Raw genomic sequence first — 22493 nt, forward strand, 5'->3', positions numbered from 1 at the left:
TAACTAATATTGACATTACTTGGCACAAGACATTGCTGGCTCATAAAGCTGAGCCATCGGAAATCCTGTGACCTGACAATTCTTTAACCATTTTGTCAACTTCCCTCTTTTAAAAAGAAATGCACATATGATTGGCATGTATAGATTCTGCAAATCCATTCACCCAAATACTGCAGATAAGAGCAGTGAAGGAAATAAATGTTAGACCTGAAAGGTCAGGGATATGCAATTCTTACTTCAGGTGAGATGCTTCAGTCAAATAGTTTTTTGAAAGAGAAGACTGGGTGACTGGACACAGATTTTTTAAAAGATGTTAAATGTTAAGCACTGTAAAGAAGTCAACAGCTGCAGAACCACAGAACCTGAAGCGAGGATTGGCCTTTAAAGATCACTGAGCCAAATCCCATCTCAAATCCCTGAATCCCCCAACCCCTGAAACTCTCCATCAAATGACTTTTCAGACCTAAAAAAAAAAAAAAAAACTTCTGTCAAGAACCATCACTCCTTTCCCAGGCAGGCATCCTACCTTGGCAGAGCTCTCCCAGGAAGAAAGTCTTCAGGGGAACAAAAAAAACGTGTCTCACTGTCATAATCCTAACTCCAGGACCCACACAGAGCGAGCTTTGCTCCTCTTCCCATGAGGACCCTTCCGACAGCTTTCTCCCATCACAATCTTCTCTTCTTCAGAATAAACATCCCCAGTCGTGGCCATCATTTTGCACATTATTTGATTTTTTTTTATTCAATTTTCCAAGGTTCCTCTTAAAAAGTATACATTTAAAATGAAGTAATAGCATAGATTTCATCCATAATAGAGTAGAAGTAGAACTTCCCATATTCTAAATAGGCTATAGTTCTATTTTTGTAATTTCATTCCAGGCAGACTCTCTGCAAGTCATATTAATGTTTCCTGTAACTGCTACCGCTCATTAAGGGTCACTACGTGTCAAGCACCTCAAAGAAGGCCTCACATACGTCATCTCACTTTCTTCTCTCGACAACCACTTCTGAGGTAGGTACTATTTCTATCCCCATTTTCAAAAGAAGAAAATGAGGCTTAGAAAATAAGGCTTATAAAGAAGAAGTATCTTACCCAAGTTTAGATACCCTAAAAGTGACAGAATTCATTGGGGGTTTTTTAAAAGATTTATTATTTATTTGAGAGAGAGAGACAGTGCGTTCAAGTGGGGGGAGGGGCAGAGGGAGAGAGAGTCTCAAGCAGGCACCCTGCTGAGAAGGGAGCCCTCCTCAGGGCTTGGTCCCACGACCCTGAGATCATGACCTGAGCTAAAATCAAGAGTAGAAGCCCAACCCACTGAGCCACCCAGGTGCCCCATAAGTGGCAGAATTTGGTTTCTATCCCAGGATTTCTGGAAAAGTAGTATCTAACACCTATTGAGAACTGACTATGTGCCAGCACTGTTCCAGCCTTACCTCAAACTGTTAAACCTCGTATTATTATTCCCATTTTACACATAGGGGAACTGAGGCTGAGAGAGGTTTAACAAAGTGATTAGAAATTAAAAACTAGCTTAGCTTATCTGAACAGGATTCAAGATTCAGGATTTTATGTTAATCTCATAAAATTTATCTTACTGGATTCCATCCATCCCTCTACTCTGTCAAAATTTTTTAGAGATACTAACTTGATCTGAAGTATTCTTATACTTGCTACTTTTTTACAACCACGGTCTTATGAGAAAGGTTTCCATGTATTCAAGTTACCACCAAATTACACTACACAGAATAAGGCCCAGAAAGGGTTCTCTCCAGATGCCATCAATCCATTCATCAGACCATATCCACCCAGTCACTCCACCTCTGATACACTAGCTAATCTAGGCCATACTTCCTCATTTTTGTCCACAGGAATACAATGAGTTTGTTAAGTGTTCTACTGAAATATAAATTTGTTACCCTATCTCAAACATAGCAACCCTTTTCAAGAAAGAATTTTGTATTCGTGTGAATTAATTTAGAAATAGTAAATCCATCTTGGATCTTAGTCATTACCATATCTGCTTTTAAGAATGTATTATGTTTTCAGAAACAAAACACTAAATTAAATATATATTATGTTGCTTTCATGCCCATAGTACTATATTTTTATTCACATAATTGAAGACAGCCCTTTCCCCATCATCAAAATGCAATTTGAGTTCCAGTGTCTTCCCACTCAGTCTTCTGGGTTGATTTGTAGTCTTCGGAGTTGATTTTGGTCAGGCAGTGTGACAATATGTTGCTTTTTATAAATCCAAGCTTATGATCTTGGCTCTTGGGCATCTTTTAGATTGACAGTATTATTTTAGGGTTTTGTTTGCATTTCTTATTTGGTTAAGCTGATAGTTTCACTTTTTCCTTAATTGAATTACCTATCACTGTAAGTGAATTACCTTCTCTTGAGAGTCATCCAGAAGCTTTTGATAGATAGATACTTGCTTGGCACCTGAGTAATAATCCTTTAGGACCGCAAATCTGTCACTCAATCTTTCCTGGCTTTGAAAGGCCAGTAGATTTGGCAGTTTTCTGTTACCTTTGATTTCACTCTTCACTGTTTAATAGTCCTTCTTTGTATAAAATAATGTTTTCTTTCAGTTCTATGTTATAGTGTTGTGTCTTTTAAACTTTTAAAGCACCATTACAGATTCAAAACTTAATTCACGCTTTGAATCCTACCACATAAGACCGTGTCATCACTCACAAAGATAAGGAGCACTAAGACGAGTAGGAAATGGGGCACGTTCTTTTTTGACATTGCTTTTTAGGGAACACCCAGATTTCCAATATGTCAAAATGTGAAAAACAGCTACTTCTCAAGAAAAACAATAGTTATGCTAATTATTGAGGAGTTCAGGTTATAAATTGTGCCCATATTTCAAAGCAGTACAAAACGGAATTTTCAAGCATTTTTCTGTCCTCCATTCCTTATCTCAACCTATAACAGAAGATAAAGTTGTTTGGTTGGAAGTGATTAAGGTCACATATCTAATATTATGAAATGCTTTGTATTACATACTATATATTTTTTAACTGAATACCAAACTTGCCCCCATATTTTTGTAAATCTGGTAGCCTGTCCCAATTAGCTTTATCTTAAATATATCTGTATGGTTCTTACCCCTCTGAGAGATACAAAAGGTCACTTTCCTTTTCTAAAATACGGAATTATTCAACAGAGCTTAATAACTGCACTGCTAATGTAATTCTTACTATACCTCTGAGAGAAAATGCTGCTTGAGATAGATTTGGAGCAACTTTCATTTGTAATGTTAATGCATTTTGCCTGAGAAAGTCTCAGCTGTGTCACTTCCCCACAGGCTGGTCAGAACCTAATGAGGTTTTGGTAGTGGAGTGGAGAAAGACACATTCTCATTTTTCTTTCTTTCTTTTTTTTTTTCCTTAAGATTTATCTATCTATCTATCTATTTATTTATGACAGAAAGAGATATCAAGACAGGGAACACAAGCACGAGGGAGCTAGAGAGGGAGAAGCAGGCTCCTGCTGAGCAGGGAGCCAGATATAGGGCTCTATCCCAGGATACTGGGATCAAGACTGGAGCGGAAGACAGACTCTTAACGACTAAGCCACCCACGTGCCCCTTACACATTCTCAGTTTTCATCTCAGTTCAGAAATAAAAATTACATTAGCCATTTGTAGTATGTCTATTAATATTCCTTTGATAATTTTATGATCCTTAGCATTTTTAAGCAGACCTTGAATTTTGATACCACAAATCCTAATTGGCATTTAAAGATTCTTTTTCTTATTAGCAAAATGAATTGACCTAAGAAATCTATAGGGATGCTCCATTAAACTAATATCATGACCAAAAAAATAAGATAAAATGATCAAAATAGTTTGAGTAAGAACCAGCCCAGTAAAATGAGGGAAATATTAGTTTCTAAATATTGTGTCCTTAGAGTTATAACTCGGGCTTGAATCTTAACTCATGGAAGGAAATATCAAGACGTTGGTTCAAACCTATTCAGAAAACAAATATTTTTTTTCTAAGCAATGAAAGTAATTATGTTAATAACATCCCACTATCCTCAGGAACCAGAATAAAATATCCACATATTGCTGTCTGGCACTCCCATACTTCAGCCCAGCCTCTTTTACCCCTGTTTATTTATTTTATATATTTGCTTTATTTTTTATTTATTTTCTCACTATTATTTTCAATTAGCCAGCATATCATACATCATTAGTTTACCTATTTATAATTGCAAGAGATTAGCTGAGTAAGTCTTGATTCCACTATCAGTCTCCCATAAATGACACATTTTAAAACTATATAAAACGGAGAGGTTCATCTATTAATAACTCAGTCCCCCTACTAATTTAAGTTCAAATTGCTTGGCCTAGAATTCATGGCCCTTCACACTCTGGCCTCAGCCTGACTTTCCCTTCTTATCATTAACCATTTCCTTAAAGTCATTATGATCCAGTCAAGCATATAGTTATCCAAAATCATTCCATGCTTTTTTAACTCTGCACCTTTTTTCAGGCTCTTTGGTCCTTCTACCTGGAATGAACGGCCATTCATCTCTCTCTGTCTATCCTATAGATTAAGATAAAGTATCACTTTCTGCAGTGATTTGTTTCAGTTCCCCAGTTGGGTATGAGTATTTAGTTTATATCACCTTTATGGAATTTATCATTATATCTATAAAGGATATAAACAATCTCTAAAGTCCAGGGACCATTCCGTATACTTACTGATCTCCTCTGCAGTGTAACACAGCACCTCACAGAATGCCCAGTGAATATGTATAAGAGTGAATAATTGAATAAGTGTTTAGTCTCTGATCTTATATTTATACTATGTATTATTCATACAGATACCCCCAATCTTTTCATACCAATGCAACTTTATTATAGGGATAAGTTATTTTCAAAGACTCTAAGAAATCCATTTTCCAGTAATATGACACACTTGACACATGACCAACCCTCCCACTAAAAATAATTAAAATAATTTTTAAATTTTTAAGTACATCCCTATATTAGCAAGAGAATAAGGACGCTCAGAAACCAAAACCTAAATGAATATAGGAATCCAGAGAAGTAACCTGAGCTTTGAATTTGGCTTTCACTTTGAGGACATTTGCCTATGAAGGTGAACTTGAGCGTCTGTATTTATAGGTAACAGGAGACAAATCCTAAGAGGCACCTGACCAAGATGAGAAATCTAACAGGAGATGTCTTAATAAATCAGGTACCCCAGAGGCCTACACCCACAAGGTATATGTGAACTAAAAATAAATCCAGGAGACAATCGGGAAAATGGCTTATTATAAAATGTGGTATTAGGTAGAAGGAAACATTATTAAATCCTCCCTTGGAATTCATATCCACAAGCTGGCCTTCACCTGAGCTCATACTACCTGGGAATATCAAAACATAAAATGAAATAAAAAATAAAAAACAAAAAATCCTCAAGCAAGAAAATCTAAAGCGTATCTATGTTGGTAGGGTTCCCCAATGTTTGGCAAAGCAAATGCAAATAGTCACTGGAGGTATAAATTGCCAATACAGGCCTCAAAAAGTTTGAGCAGATAGGGATGCCTGGGTGGTTCAGTTGGTTGAGCATCTGTCTTTGGCTCAGGTCATGGGGTACCTGGGTGGCTCAGTGGGTCAAAGCATCTGTCTTTGGCTCAGGTCATGATCCCAGGGTCCTGGCATTCACCCTGGCATCAGGTTCCCTGCTTCTCCCTTCCCCCACCCCATGATCTCTCTCTCTCTCTCTCAAATAAATAAATAAAACATTAAAAAAAGACTAAACTGGTTTTAAAAGAGACAATGAGAGAGAGAGGAAGGAGGGAGGATGGAATTAAATAGGACACTTGGAAATTAAAAATATAAAAGTTGGAATTAAAAGTTCAGTGTTGTTTTCTTTCCCCTTTTCCTTTCTCTTATTCCAGTCCAACAATTCAGCCTTGGCTTTTTTTTTTATTTTTTAATTAGCAAACTTTTTCACCTGATCTACCAAAAAAAACTACCACTAAACATCATACTTAATAATAAAAAACATTCCATTTGAGATCAAAACAATGACTAGAATGTCCACTTTTTCTCAACTTTGTGTTGGAGTCTCTAGCTAGTATCTAAAGGGAATAAAAGAAATAAACACTAAAGATGGGAAGAAATTAAAATATTATCATTTTAAGTGGTATGACTATTATGAAAATCCAACAGAATCTATAAATAATTTCTAGAATAAGAAAAGAGTTTATTAAATGTGCAGAGTAAATCTCTATTGCATTTTACGGGGCACGTGGCTGGCACAGTCAGTCAAGCGTCCAACTCTTGGTGTCAGCTCAGGTCATGATCTCTGGGCTTTGAAATTGAGCCCCACATTGGACTCTGCACTTAGTGCAGAGTCTGGTCCAGACTCTCTCTGCTCCTCCCTGCAGTGTGTTTGCTCTAGAATAAATAAATCTTTTTTAAAAAATCAATTGCATTTTATATGCCAATAATACAGAGTTAAAAAATAGATTTTTAAAAACTAAAATAAAAATACATTAAATACTCAGAAGGAAGTTTAATAAAAATATGTAAAACCATTATAGACAAAAATATAAATCTTTACTTAAATATATTAAAGACCTAAATAAATCAACAAGTATATCACGCTCATGAACTAAAAGACTTATATCACAAAGTTCATAGCTCACAGTAATTGTAGTAATTCATAGTAATTGTTATGTAAATTTGAAACAGTTGCAACAACAATCCCATCAGGTGTGTGTGTATGCATTAACAGGTTTAGTCCAAAATTTAATATTTTTTTAAAAGGTTTTATTTATTTATTTATTTAACAGAGAGAGAAATCACAGTAGGCAGAGAGGAAGACAGAGGGGGAGGGGGAAGCAGGCTCCCCGGGGAGTAGAGAGCCCAACACTGGGCTCAATCCCAGGACCCTGAGATCATGACCTGAGCAAGGCAGAGGCCTAACTCACCGAGACACCCAGGCATCCCTAGTTTAAAATTTATATTGAAGTTCAAGGATCAAAAAATTGTCAAGATGCTATTCTACTGAAAGAGAAGAAAAACAGTTTGGAAAACTTGACCTATTACATATATTTTTTATGAACTTACAGAAATTAAAATTAGGTGGTGTTGACACAGACTGACAATCAGAGAAATGAAATCTAGTAAAAAGCTCAGAAATAAAGTCCTACATTTATCACATGATATATGGTCAAGGTGGTACTAAAAATCGATGAGCGGCAAATGGACTTTTCAAGGTGGTACCGGAACAATTGAGTATCCACAAGAGGTATAATTGATGGTGTATCCTTACCTGATAGCGTTACACAACATTAAATTTCAGATGGATTAAATATCTACATGTGATGGTTAAAACTGTAATTAGAATACAATATAGCAAAGTAGTTTCATGACCTCCCTGTCCAGAAAAATTTCTTAAAATGGGCAAACATAAGGAATATAATTGATAGACTTAACTATATAAAAATTAAGAACATCTGTTCCTCAAATACACCATAAAAAGATTTAAAATAATAACAGTTCCCCCCCCACACACACACATCCTGGGAGAAGGATTCGTATCCAGAATATATAAAGAATTCCTATGAAACAATAAGAATGTGGAAACCAACAAAGTTTATTAAAAACATCCCTCCAAAGTATAAATACTTTGTAAATCAATACATGTCACCACATCAATTTTAAAGAATTTAACATTGAAATAATCATTTTTCCTAAACCCAAAGTTACCCAATATCAAAACCTGTAGTCACATGCAGAAAAATGAAATTGGACCATTTCCTTACACCACACATGAAAATAAACTCAAAATGGATGAAGGACCTCAATGTGAGAAAGGAATCCATCAAAATCCTTGAGGAGAATACAGGCAGCAACCTCTTCAACCTCAGCCACAGCAACGTCTTCCTAGGAACATCGCCAAAGGCAAGGGAAGCAAGGGAAAAATGAACTATTGGAATTTCATCAAGATCAAAAGCTTTTGCACAGCAAAGGAAACAGTGAACAAAACCAAAAGACAACTAACAGAATGGGAGAAGATATTTGCAAACGACATATCAGATAAAGGGCTAGTGTCCAAAATCTATAAAGAACTTAGCAAACTCAACATTCAAAGAACAAATAATCCAATCAAGAAATGGGCAGAAGACATGAACAGACGTTTCTGCAAAGAAGACATCCAGATGGCCAACAGACACATGAAAAAATGCTCCACATCACTCGGCATCAGGGAAATACAAATCAAAACCACAATGAGATATCACCTCCCACCAGTCAGAATGGCTAAAATTAACAAGTCAGGAAATGACAGATGCTGGCGAGGATGCGGAGGAAGGGGAACCCTTCTGTTGGTGGGAATGCAAGCTGGTGCAACAACTCTGGAAAACAGCATGGAGGTTCCTCAAAACGTTGAAAATAGAACTACCCTATGACCCAGCAATTGCACTACTGGGTATTTACCCTAAAGATACAAACATAGTGATCTGAAGGGGCACGTGCACCCGAATGTTTATAGCAGCAATGTCTACAATAGCCAAACTATGGAAAGAACCTAGATGTCCATCAACAGATGAATGGATAAAGAAGAAGTGGTATATATACACAATGGAATACTATGCAGCCATCAAAAGAAATGAAATCTTGCCATTTGCAATGACGTGGATGGAACTAGAGGGTATCATGCTTAGTGAAATAAATCAATTGGAGAAAGACAACTATCATATGATCTCCCTGATATGAGGTAGTGGAGATGCAATATGGGGGGTTAAGGGGGTAGGAGAAGAATAAATGAAACAAGATGGGATTGGGAGGGAGACAAACCACAAGTGACTCTTAATCTCACAAAACAAACTGAGGATTGCTGGGGGGAGAGGGGGTCAAGAGAAGGGGGTGGGGTTATGGACATTGGGGAGGGTATGTGCTATGGTGAGTGCTGTGAAGTGTGTAAACCTGGGGATTCACAGACCTGTACCCCTGGGGATAAAAATACATTCTATATTTATAAAATCAATAAATTAAAAAAAAAAACCTGTAGTCACACTTCCCACTTACCTTATTTTGCTTTCCATATTCATTTGTTTGACAAATACATTCAGTTCTTCCTCTTCAAGTTTTCTCACATTTTTGTCCTTTCCATTACTCTGTCACTGTCACAATTCAGAACTTCATTTATTTAAATTTGTGATAAGTTTCTAACTGGTCTCCTTTCATCAAAGTTATCTTTTATACCTTTCCTGTTTCCTGCTCACCAGATCTAGATTAATTCAACTTAAAAACCACACTTTAGTTTGTTTGTTTTTAAAGATTTTATTTATTTACTTATTTGACAGACAGAGATCACAACTAGGCAGAGAGGCAGGCAGAGAGAGGGGGTGGGGGAAGCATTCTCTCTGATGAGCAGAGAGCCCGATGTGGGGCTCGATGTGGGGCTTGATCCCAGGACCCCAAGATCATGACCTGAGCCAAAGGCAGAGGCTTAACCACTGAGCCACCCAGGTGCCCCCACAATTCAGTTTTCAACGAAAACACATTTAATCACAACCACATAATAAGAGGCTAAAAATATTCTAAAAATAGGGAGCTGCTTTTCGGTTATACAAGTCATAAAACCTGATATATGAAAGAACACCCCAATTTGATAGATACTAATTTCTGAACCATATGGAAAAATAATAAATTATTTCTAAAGCACACATATATATTAAGAAAAGCATGTGTTAAAAATGAAACATATTTGAAGAGATATGAGAGTATGCTTACAACCTTAGAGTAGAAAAGTTTTCTTAACTACAACACAGTAAGTACAAACTACACAGGAAAAGATGATAAATTTGACTAGATTAACATTTAATACTTGTGTTTACTAAAAAATCCATTTAGAAAATGAAAAGATAAATCATACCCTGAAAGAAAAGATTTGTGTCACCAAGTACTGTCAATGGATTACGATCTCAAAAATATGTTTAAAAAAATTGTCCAAGTCAATGATAAAAAGACGAATAACCCAGTGGAAAATGGGCAAGGGTCCTGGATAGTAATAGAAGTGGAAACATGAAGGACCAAAAAGCATAAGAGACCATGTTTAATCTCATCATTACTCAAGGATATACAAGTTTAAACTACACTGACCGACCAGACTGGCAAGAGTCAAGTGACAAGAGTAAGTGTAAGATGCGGTTGTGGGGCAAATAAAACTGTTCCACAGCTGGGCACCTGGGTGGCTCAGTGGGTTAAGCCTCTGCCTTCGACTGTGGTCATGATCTCAGGGTCCTGGGATAGAGCCCCGCATCAGGCTCCCTGCTCAGCGGGGAGCCTGCTTCCTCCTCTCTCTCTCTGCCTGCCTCTCTGCCTACTTGGGATCTCTGTCTGTCAAATAAATAAATAAAATCTTAAAAAAAACCCAAAACAAAACTGTTCCATGGCTATAGCATCACTATAGACTTGTCCAATCACAACGTTGTTTATCTGAAATTAATGTAACACTGTGTGTTAACCCTACCTCAATCAATCGATCAAATCTGTTACATGGCTGTAGGGAGTGTAAATTGACACAACACTCACTCTGGAAAAACACTATGACATTATCCAATAAAGCTGATGCCCTTACTCTATGACTCAGCAATTATACTCCTAAGAACATATATCCCCTACAGAAACACTTGCATATGTGTACCTTGATACCTGTAAAAAAACGTTCACACCAGAACTTACTGTTATGGCAAAAACCTGGAAACAGCCTAAATGTCTGTCAACAATACAAAGGATGAACAAATAGTGGCATATGTGTAGAATGGAATTTTCATATATAGTGGTAAAAAATAAAGAACTACATATTACACAAAACAACATGGATGAATCCCAAGAATGTAATATCAAACACAAAAGCTGGCTATGGAAAATGTAAATAATATGATTCCATTTATATGAGGCACAAAAGCATGTCCTACCTACATGGATATTTTTCTATTACCAATGTTGTCGGTTCTTCACAATCTGGGTGCAAGCAATCTATTTAGTTAGAAATTTGAAAACAGTTTAACTACATTATTACTTTCCTGGGAGTCAGCCAAGAACTTCCATCAAAGCTTTTCCAGAAATTGATGAGATATAAATTAGAAAAGAAGAGAAAGAGAATGAGAGCCTGAACGGTAGAGTAAGAGGTACACATATTTTCATGATGCCAAATCAATACATTTCAACATTTCACCTTTCTTTCATTTTTTTTTTTTTTTAGAGTTCAAGTAAGCAATCTTTTATTTTACTTTACATTGCTTTATAAACTGTTCAAAATATCAACCATCTCTGGCAGATAACCAGTTAAATTTATGTCGCCATTTTAATGTAAACCCTTTACCATGTCCAAAGACTTGGTTTCTAGCTCCAATTCCACAGTTAGTCATGTGTCCTTCATTAAGTTATACCGCTTCACTGGGCTTCATTTTTCTTTTCTGTTAAAATAGGGATAATCATGTCTGTCTCAAAGCATCCTCATGAGAATTAAATAGGAAACATTTTTTTTAAGTGTCATCGTGGTTCTCAACATATAACAGGCATTCGACAAATAGTAATTCCCCACTACCATCACTGGGCTACTTGACTATCTGAATCATTTAAAAAATAAGAATGGGGGTTGGGGGAGGGGACAGAATTAAACCTCAGAAGGCAAGCAGCTACTTAAATGCTTGGTCATCAAGTCTGTTGAAAATATACTCGTGTCTGTTGCAGCAAAAAAGGAGGTCATAGTAATTTCTAACTTGTGTTTTCTCTTCTTTAACCATAAAGATCATCACATATTCCATGATCACAGTAGTTCACTGCTCCCCTTATTTTATAGAACAGTTCTTGCCAATTTGATGGCAATCATCATGTCCTGTCACTTCTTTCTGTTTGTTTATATAGTTTTCTCGTGACCCAGATCCCTAGCCCCGATCTCATCCTCCTTTAGGTCGTCACTGACTGCCTAACACACAGTATCTTTCTTTATGCTTAGGCAAAGAATTAGCCTATTAACTGGCATACCCAATTCCCTACCCTGCTTTCGCCCACCCCTTTCTGTGGCTTCAGCTGTTGAACATGGAGGACAGTCTGCAATCACTACCAGGGATCTAGGCACCTAATATTTGAACCCAGAAAACATGCTATCTGATACACATACTATAATTTATACCTCACTTCTGGGGTTAAATATACCCCTAATTTCTAAAAAACAAACAAACGAAACAGAAAAACTAACCTGCATTGGAGCATTGGACTCGACCTATTAACTAAATGATTTACGTAAGGGCTCCTGGGTGCTGCCTAACTTTGGTTCAGGTCATGATCCCAGCGTCCTGGAATCGAGTCCCACATCAGGGCAGTCCCCCATTAGGGTCCAAGCTCAGCAGGGAGTCTTTTTCTCCCTCTACCTCCCCACCCCTGCTGTGCACGTTCTCTCTCTCTCTCAAGTAAATAAAATCTTTAAAAGAAAAAAAAAAAAGATTTACTTAAAAAGAATGAGTCAAAAATGACTTCTTGCCTGAACACTTTTCTAGATCCATGCAAGGGAAATTTGACTTCCTGTTTTCATGGTGCTTAATACAATGATATGCACCAAGCTGATCACCAATAAATACTGTTGACTGACAGATTCTTATTAAAGAAAATGACAGCGACAATGGGAAGATCATATTTCCCCACATTTTGCATGTAACTGTGTAACTTGTTTTGGCCAAAGAAATATGGGTGGTGATATACCTCACTTTCTGGTCTCTTAAAACATCCCCTGGGGTCCTCCACACTCTGCTAGCCAGCTGCCCAAATGAAGGGTACCCACTGAAGGTGTCTGGGGGTCTTACTGAAAAGTAGAACCCCTGGGTCACTGACTCAACATGGGGTGTGGGGGTGGAGAATCCGCAGGGGAGCCTCTGAAATACTCTGTTCTGTGATTGAGTAAGAAGAGAAACTTTTTTTTTCTTTAAAGATTTTATTTATTTATTTGACAGAGAGAGAGATTACAAGCAGGTAGGAAGACAGGCAGAGAGAGAGAGGGAAACAGGCTCCCTGCTGAGCAGAGAGCCCAATGCAGGACTCGATCCCAGGACCCTGAGATCATGACCCGAGCCGAAGGCAGCGGCTTAACCCACTGAGCCACCCAGGCGCCCAGAAACTTTTTTTTATTAAGCTATGAAACTTGGGAATTATTTGTTATAGTGGCTAATGTTAATTACCCTTGACTAATATTAGGAATTACTTTACTACCTGACAGTTTATATGTCAGAATAAAAGACAAAACACAGCCATGAAATACTCCTAGAAATAATTTGCCAATTCAGGTAAATGCAGTCTTTAGATCATTATGGTCCTAGACAAGACAATATCTGTGTGTTACAAACATCATACAGTTGTGATCTTCCTAAGTTTTAAATAGAAAATGTATAAAAATTTAAAAAATAGATAATTTGGGCAATATTTGGGTGATAGCAAGCCAATATATTTTATCCTTAATAATCCCTAGTTTCTAGCATTCTGAAGCTCTTGTAACAATAGTCAAGCCTAGGAAACACTGATTATCATTTCTTCCACAATGCAGAAATAATACATCCTCTAACCTTTAAGGCTGAGCTATAAAAAATGCTTATGGGTTAGGGATGTGTGTGTTAGGAGACAATTCTCCACAAATCTTCACACTTCTTCACATCACATCACAGTAGAGGCACTGACCATCTTCTAATTCTGGACTATTTTTCTAAGATACTTTATAAAGAACAGTCTTGAAAGATAGAAGTAATGTGTTCCTCTGGAGCACAGAGTAGTTTTGTTTGCTGCCTAGTAAAATGAAAATAATGTTTCCCTCTGATTCAAAGTTTGGGAAGATTAGGGGTTTCCTAAGCTTGGAGTTCCTCATCTGTGACATAAATCCACTGTGTACATAGCACTCAGGTAGGGCCATCAACACTTCTCCCATGGGACCTGGAGCATGTGGAGAAGTGGGCACTAGCAAAAAGTTCATACTACCTCACATGCGTTGAGTAATAAAGCCCTCAGTCTCTGACTCGGATGTCTTATGTCTTCAGCCAGACATCATGAAGTTGTGGCAAGCTCACTTGCTGGGTTGAGAGTAGGGCAAACTCTCAGATCCTTCACCATTCCTGAGAACATGATATAGGAGAAGTCCACCGGAGAGAGGAGGAGGACAAAAGAAAGCCCACACTTACTGTCCAGGGAGAGTACAGAAAATGAAATGACAAGGAAATAAAGAAAAAACACCAAATGACTATGCCCCTTCTTTTGCCTCTCAGGGCAGACTGCCTAGACAGAGTGGGGGAATGGAGACACAGTAGAAATATCCAGATTGATGAGGGCCAATCCCAAGTGTGTTATTTGGGAGTCAGGAGTAGCTAATGGCATGTTTCCCCAGGATAGTGGATGTTATGGTGTGGTCCCCAGTTCCTCCCTTCTCCAATACTAATGCACTCATTTCCCTAGGTGGTGACGATATTGATGTCTGACAGTTCACAACTAAATATTTCTCAGGAAACTGCTTTCAGCTGAAGAGAGCCCCACTATGCAAGGGAATGACCCCGGGGGGGTGGGGCAGGTCAGCAGGAAGCAAGTCTCACCCAAAGACTGGTCAATGCAGGTCTAATACTGATCCAGTACTGGTCAATAGAGGGTTCCTAGACCCTTGCCTTCATTCAGGACACCTTGACGGTTTATTTCAGCTCCAAAGCCTCTCTACAGGATTAGGAGACTTTGTGGCATTCTATCACACTTCTATCCTGCTCTGATCATTCCTCTATTACTTCCACCCAGCTGTAGGCTCTGGGAGCCCTCCCCAACAAACTTCTGCATGTAAATCTCCACCTCAGAGTGTGTCTCCTGGAAATCTTACCTGCAATACTTGAAAGATTGTATGCCCCTAGTTGGGGGGCCACATACAACCTCATCCAGAATGATGCAGAAGAAATAATGCTGCCAAGTGAGCCTGAAGCAACATGCAGGTCTTCTGCAGCCCCCACACACAAGGGATGAAGGAGACCTAGTGGTTTCCACACGCTCTAATAAAGGGACCAAAATCTGAGAGCTGGAGGATCAGCAAAAGCGTGGGAATGCAAAGCCAAAATACGTGGCTTTCTCCTCTGGAAACATGTTTGGGACCAGGATATATACCAGCATGTGTCCAAGTGACCACACAAGCATTTCAGCAGATGTCTACGAAGAAAGCCAGAATGGCCACTCCACAGTGAAAACTAGCTAAAATCTACAGGCCCATGTAGCCTCCTACAATCATGTGGTCACATAAGTCTCATCCCCAAATGCAACCAAATACCATTCTAGAAGTATAGAGAAGGAGGGAAAATCAATTTTACACCTAAGAATCTGAATCATGCAGAGAAGAATATTCAAACCAGAAGACATTAGGTAATGGCAAATTTGAAGTTTATGTCTCACCACTTCCTCCCCAAATTCTGCCACCAGAAGGTATAAGAAATTTGAAGGCTACATTCCCCTGACACATTTGTACTAGTAAATTTGCAACCATTGGTAAATAGAGGTCCGTAGCAATTCCATAAAGAAAAATTCTAGTTTTAAACCCTAATTTTGCAAATGATAGTATAGCTCAAATGGACTAGAACTTACATGGGTGGTTTGAAAGCTCTCTGATCCAATAATATGAATTTTCAATGGACCAGATTAACAACTTACTGAGAACTGAACTTTCCTTTTGAATCTCCCCAGGGACTAGCATAGCATATGATGAGTAAATATTTTAATATAATTTACTATCAGTATATTACTGATTTTGGATCATATAGTTCCACTCCATGTCCTAAACACTTAGAAGTCTTTTAATTTTCAAAAACCATTTGATAATGTAAAAATATCTGTAGGAGCATCATTTTTTTAGCTCCTATTACAAAATACCTTATGAGGATTAGTTGAAGACTACAAGTAAGAAACGAGAGCAGAGTTCTGGGAGGGAAGAAATAGGACTCAGGGAGGGTGAGGGGGGATAGACAGGCCAAACTAATTCATTTGCGGGTTCACAATTTGCCTCAGGCCAGCCCTGAAAAGGGGCATGCAAGAATAGTAATTTTATCCCCAAAATGTATTCTATCCGGTGACAGCTGAAGTAGCAAACTAGTATAACTGAGAAATAGCAACAGGAAAACAAAATCTCCCCAATGAGTCTGGTCCATTTCAGACATTATCTACTCTTTTGCGTGAACCTGTTTGTGGCAGGCAGGGTAATACGCCCACCAGGAAGACGCCCATGTCCTAATCCCCAAGAATCTGTGAATGCGCTGCCTCACATAGCCGATGGGACTTTGAACTGTACTTAAGCTGTGATTAAATTAAGAATCTTGACCTGGGAGACTTCACCATGGGTCATCCATGGGGGGCCCAATGTAATCACGAGGGACCTTAAATGTGCAGGGAGCCCTCAGTGTCGGTGTCAGTGTATTGCAACGTGAGAAAGACGGAACAGGCTATTGCTGGTTTTGAAGATGGAAGGGGAATGAAGTAGATACTGGAAAAAGTGGGAAAACAGATGCTCCCATGAGGCCTCCAGAAAAGAATACAGCCTTGCAGTCACCTTGATTTCCAACTAGTGAGAACCAGTCTGGACTTCCGACTTCCAAAAATTCTAAGCTAATAGATGTGTGTCACTTTCATCCATTGAACTTGAGGTGATTTGTTTCAGCAACGGGACATTAATACAGTGTTCACTGAAGCAAAGGGGATCAAAGCTGAAGGAAGAATCAAATCACTATTCAAATAGTATATTTGTTTAATCACTTGAGAAAAGGCATTGGAGTAGGTCTTCAGACTGACACAGTACCCATTGTCCGTCCATCAGGAAGCATTCTTATGTGGTGTTTTTTGGGAAGAAAAATCTGACCAAGACGACGTGATGGAGTTCCACAGGAAAGACAGAAGCTAGACAAGGGCGTGCGTCGGAGCAGCCATAAAATGGAGACAGATCCTAGGGACATTTTTTGTTTCTATTTCCCTGAGAGATTTTTTAAAAAATATGAATGGTGAAAAAGAACACAACAGTAAATATTCAGGCTGGTGGGATAATGAAAAAAATCAATCATCTCAAAACAACTTCATCTCCAGGGTGACTTCAGTAATTTAGGAAATAATAGCCTGTCCTGGTTATAAGCATGTTTCTTGACTTGTGGAAAATACATGCAATCTTACATTCCTCAAGAAAAAAATGAGGGAGGTGACAACTAATTATTTATTGACTACATATGCTATAAATATTACTGTGGCGCTAAGCTAGAAACAATCAGAATAATGAATGCCTCCATTTAGTCTTTGTCTTTATCTAGCATTTTTCAATGAAAACTAATGCTCATCAAGAACCCAAATTAACAACTAACAATGGTTGTCTTTAGGTGGTTGGTCTACAGAGTTATATTGAAGGAGTTGTTTTTTTTTTAAATATAGTGAACGTTGGGGTACATGGGTGGCTCAGTCGGTTGGGCATCACATTCGTGGTTTTGGCTCAGGTCATGATCTCAGGGTGGTGAAATCAAACCCCACATGGGGTTCCACACTCCATGAGGCGTATGATTGAGATTCTCTCACTCTCCCTCTCCTTTGTCCCTCCCCTGCTAGCTCGCTCTCTCTCTCTCAAATAAATAAATCTTTAAAAAGATAGATAGTGAATGTTAGCAATTATAAAAGTAAATTTTCCTCTTAATCATCAGGATTAAGGGGCATCAGGAGGCAGCTTTGCATAGTACCAGTGACCCGTAAAAGTTCTCTCTGGTATCATACTCTTTACGATTTACCTGTGAAAAAGGAGGCAAGAGTGCCTGGGCAGCTCAGTCAGTTAAGCATCTGACTCTTGATCTCAGCTCAGGTCTTGATTCCAGGTTTGTGAGTTCAAGCCCCATGTTGGGCTCCACACTGGGTATGGAGCCTACTTTTAAAAGGTGGTGAGGGGCGCCTGGGTGGCTCAGTCGGTTGAGCCTCTAACACTTGATTTCAGCTCAGGTCATGATCTTAGGGTTGTGGGATCAAACCCTGCATCAGGCTCCATGCTCAGCATGGAGTCTGCTTGAGAATCTCTCTCTCTCTCTGCCCCTCTCCTTGCTCGGGCTCTCTCTCTCTTCCCTAAATAAATAAAATTTTTAAATAAATTAATTAAATAAAATTTAAAAATTAAAAAAGGGAAGACAAAATTGCCCACCTTCTCAAGGAGTCAGTCATTCTGTTCAGTCTTCTGGAAAAATTGTCCCCATCATTCTTAATGACCAGAGAAATCACAGATTATTTAAATTGACAAATAATCTATAAACACAAAAACACGGTATTATCAAATTTATGCTGACAAAAGGAAGAGTGATCACCTGAAACTTAAACTTTATCTGCAGTGGTTTTTTTTTTTAATTTTATTTATTTATTTGAGAGAGTGAGAGAGCATGAGAGGGGAGGTCAGAGGGAAAGCAGACTCCCCATGAAGTTGGGAGCCTGATGTGGGTGGGACCCGATCCCAGGACTCCGGGATCATGACTTGAGCTGAAGGCAGTCACTTAACCAACTGAGCCACCCAGGCGCCCCTATCTGCAGTGTTCTTAATTTTAGAGCAGGGGTAGGCAACCATTTTCCATCGAGGGCCAGATGGTAAACTTTTCAGGCTTTGTAGGTCATAGGATCTCTTACAATTGCTCAGTGCTGCCTTTGTAGCTGGATAGCCGCAAAAACGTGCATGCAGTCACTACTGTAATGGACTGCCATGTTTGGTTCTGGATGTTAGAGTTTGTCTCAGTATTTTCTCCTCGTAAGTCAAATGTGAGGAAGAAAACAAGTATGTGTGAATATATACATGTAAAACCAAAGTGACTTTGAGTCTTGAAGTATATGCCAGAACAGATTTGATGGATTTGGACCTAATGAGGCTTAATGAAGGGGTCTCAGACTGGAAATCAAGAGATACATGTTCTGGTTCTACTTCTAGTCCCAACAAACTTAAATTTGAAGGGCCTCACTGTCTTCCTACATCAAGAGAGTCAAAGCATTCTGATGCCTTTATCCCTAGCCTCCAGAGAACATCTACCACAATCATGCAGTCTTTAACAGATGCTGAGCTCCTCTCACTGATGTATCTCTCCATGCCTACGTGAAGGAAGTCATCACTGGGCCCTCTGTAGGGTTAGAGTGAAGCAGGTGGAGAAGTGTGAGGCTGTCTATGATTACTCCAAAGTTTGCAACTCTGTAAACCTTTGGATTTCTTCTGCAAAACTACTCCCAAAAGCTCTGACATCTCAACCTCATTGAGTGTAGACAACCAGTGAGCTCAAGTTTCAGTCAATTGGCCAAACAGTAACAGCCACTTTCAGCTGCCTGAATCCAGACTCTCTATGAACACACTTCAGTAAATTTAGCCTAACCCAATGTTATATTTCATTCCTCTCAATCTAACAATCAGAAAAGCCATTCCCACATAAATTAGCCATGTTTCTGCAAATATGTAATAACACAATTTTGCCATTATTTTTAGCATAACTATGCCCTCCCGACTCATACCTTGTACTTGTTCTGACTCAAGTTATAAAGACCGTGAGAGGTGGTGTTGACAAGGTGAGGTGGGAGGAGTTGATTTTGGTGGTAACAGAGTCTCAGAAAAACTCAAGGGTTCAGACTCTCAGCTTTGAGTTTACACAGATATCCCATTCCAGGTATTACTCCTTCCCAATCTTTCCAGTAAGAAGTTGGCAGGTTATAAATCCAATTGGTATTGTAATTCTGCAGCCTACCCAATTAAATTATGGACTAATCTGCAGCAAAGTCAGCTTAGTGGCTACAGAAAAATAAGAGAGTCTTTTGGGGCTGCTATAGAAACTCTGATTATCCAACAGTATCTTTAGTTGAAAGTTTAAAGGCTGGAAGTTGGTCATTTTTTCTCTCAGTCAACTCACCAGTACAGTCAAAAGCAGCTACCCTCCCTTCTAGAGTTGGCGGTTTTCATTCAAAACAAAACAAAACAAAACAAAAAAGTATGAGGACAGCTACTTGGTCTCCCAGGTATTGGCTTCAGCAAACACTGCATCATAATCAACCACAAGAGGTCATTTACCTAATCATGATACCAATGCATGTCATGGATTATTAGTAACCCACCCCCTTTTTTCCCCCTTTTTTCCCCAAGTAATGTATTTCGGATTTTTTTTTTTAAGATTTTATTTATTTGACAGAGAGAGACACAGCAAGAGAGGGAACACAGATGCGGGGCAGGAGAGGGAGAAGCCGGCTTCCTGCTGAGCAGGGAGCCCAATGTGGGACTCGATCCCAGGACCCGAGGATCATGACCTGAGCTGAAGGCAGACACTTAACCAACTGAGCCACTCAGTGCCCCTAAGCAGTGTATTTAAAGCCAAGAAACATAACTGAACCAATTCCAGAAATCTATCTTTTAGGATATGTTTCCTGGAACCAATCCTATTATTACCTATTAAGGTCTAGCCAGGAAGAGAATTAAATGTAAGGAATTAATTACACAGGTGTTTGCTGGCCGAAACAGCAAAATAGAAACACTGAGGTAATACAGAGATCCTAAATGCGGCTACCAGCTTACATTATCAGAGCCTAGAAGCTCAAAGGAGGAAGACCTGGCTGCTCTAGGTACCTCTGAGGAGACATACAAGAAAAGTAGTACAAGAAGCTGGAGACCACGACAAAATGCTGATGTAGGGGCCTTTCTAAGAGGAACAACAAGCCAGCAGGATGAAAATCCCTTCTCTCCTCCTCCTCCTGACTCCCAATTCCTTTGTAGGGCCTGCTACTTGAGGAGCCTAACAGGCAGAGAATTCTGGGAAATGTAGTTTGCAAAGTCCTGGCTGCATCATCACAGAGCTGCACAGAGATGGCTAAATTTAGAGTGAAATAATAATAGCTCAGTCCCTGGTACTCTTCCATGTCCCAAGGGAGGACTCCTATTAACCCACCCAGAAGACCGCAGTATTCAAAACCAAATGTCAACATAGTATTACACAATAAAAATAATTGCCAAAAAGCCAGAAGGCTTAGTCAATAGGCTCAGCATATTTTCTCCCTGGAGGCAAACCTCCATGAGGGTAAACAGAAACTTTAACCCTCAGTTCCAACTCAGCCTTTACTCTTTGAGCTTTGATATGCGTAAATACTAACAGCTTCCATGATTCTGATGTCAAAATCCTAATTTATCTTCTCATTTATAAGTAGTCTGTCTAAACACCACCTGAGCCTTTGCCCTCCAAAATCAGGAAAATGAAGTCGTCTACTTTTTCAATTCTTAAGGTTCCCTGGAAATCTCTCCTTGTATTTAACAGAAAAAGAAATTATATTCCCCAAATTATGTGGCCTGATTTATCAGGACTCTTTCTGCCTACACATTACAAAAATTTAACTCAAAGTGGCTTAAGTTAAAAAAAAAAAAAATAAAAATAGTGGAATTCATTAGCACAAGCCAGTCAGTCAGTATATGTGTAGTAGATAGACTTGGATTTAGTTCTTCAGGAGTGAAGAGATACAGTGACAAGCTCTTCCTCCTTGTTGTGGCCTGTTCTGACCTCAGGTGCCTGCCCTTCATGCTTATTAGTCTGCTCGTAACCTTATGAAAAGAATCTACCTTCTTCTCTGCTCTACTCCTCTCCTCTTCCCACCTACCTTCAGGTTTCTGGTTGAGTAAAACATAACATAAATTAAGTTAAAAGAGGACTGGGGCGCCTGGGTAGCCTAGTCAATTAAGTGTCTGCCTTCAGCTTGGGTCATGATCCCAGGGTCCTGGGATCAAGCTTCCTGCTGGGCAAGGAGTCTGCTTCTCCCTCTCCCTCTGTCCCTCCTACTGTTCCTGTTCACTTTCTCTCTCAAATAAATAAAGTCCTAAAACAAACAAACAAACAACGCCCCACAAACGACTGATAAACTGGAGAAAACTTTAGCAATATATATAACATTAACTAGGAGTTAATCTCCAGATAATATCCGTAATGTAAGATCTCTTTAAATAAAACACTTTGAAAGAGATGAAGAACCCAAACAAATATATAAAGGACGTAAACAGGTGATTCACAAAATAAGTGAAATATTCAAGACACCAAACTATATCCAGGAGAAAAAGGTATCCATAAACCCATGGGGAAAACGAAATTTTGTCAGTTTAACAATGAGTATCAAATCATAAAATCTGTACATTTTTTGGCCTAAAAATTTCTCTCCTAATCTAGCCTGAGGGAATCATTAGAAAAGTGTAGATGTATAAAGGTGTTGATTGTGATGCTTATATCGCAGTAAACACGAGATGTAGGTTAATGTTTCTTTAAGTTTAGTGTTCTTTAAGAATACTATGAACACAGCATTACTAATTTTTTCATTTCTTTTGCCCCATGCTCCAATATGCTGAGCATGAAGCTGTTACTAATCCTATTGCTCTTTAAACTTTTGATATTTGGGGCATTGATTTTTTGCATTACTTTCAATTTTTAAAAAAATACTGCATTCAGA

The 22493-nt window shown here is 38.7% G+C and overlaps 1 long non-coding RNA gene across 1 annotated transcript in view; it reads left to right on the top strand.

The window, feature by feature from the left end:
* LOC106006680 overlaps positions 1-22493 on the top strand; it is a 38724-nt gene that overhangs the window by 12566 nt on the left and 3665 nt on the right. The window contains exon 2 of the long non-coding RNA XR_001180945.2: positions 880-1012. This is a non-coding gene — a long non-coding RNA (uncharacterized LOC106006680). The remainder of the gene's footprint in view (positions 1-879; positions 1013-22493) is intronic.

Source organism: Mustela putorius, unplaced genomic scaffold (assembly GCF_011764305.1).
Source record: "Mustela putorius furo isolate JIRA1106 unplaced genomic scaffold, ASM1176430v1.1 tig00003845_pilon_pilon_pilon, whole genome shotgun sequence".
In the NCBI taxonomy this organism is placed as follows: Eukaryota; Metazoa; Chordata; class Mammalia; order Carnivora; family Mustelidae; genus Mustela; species Mustela putorius.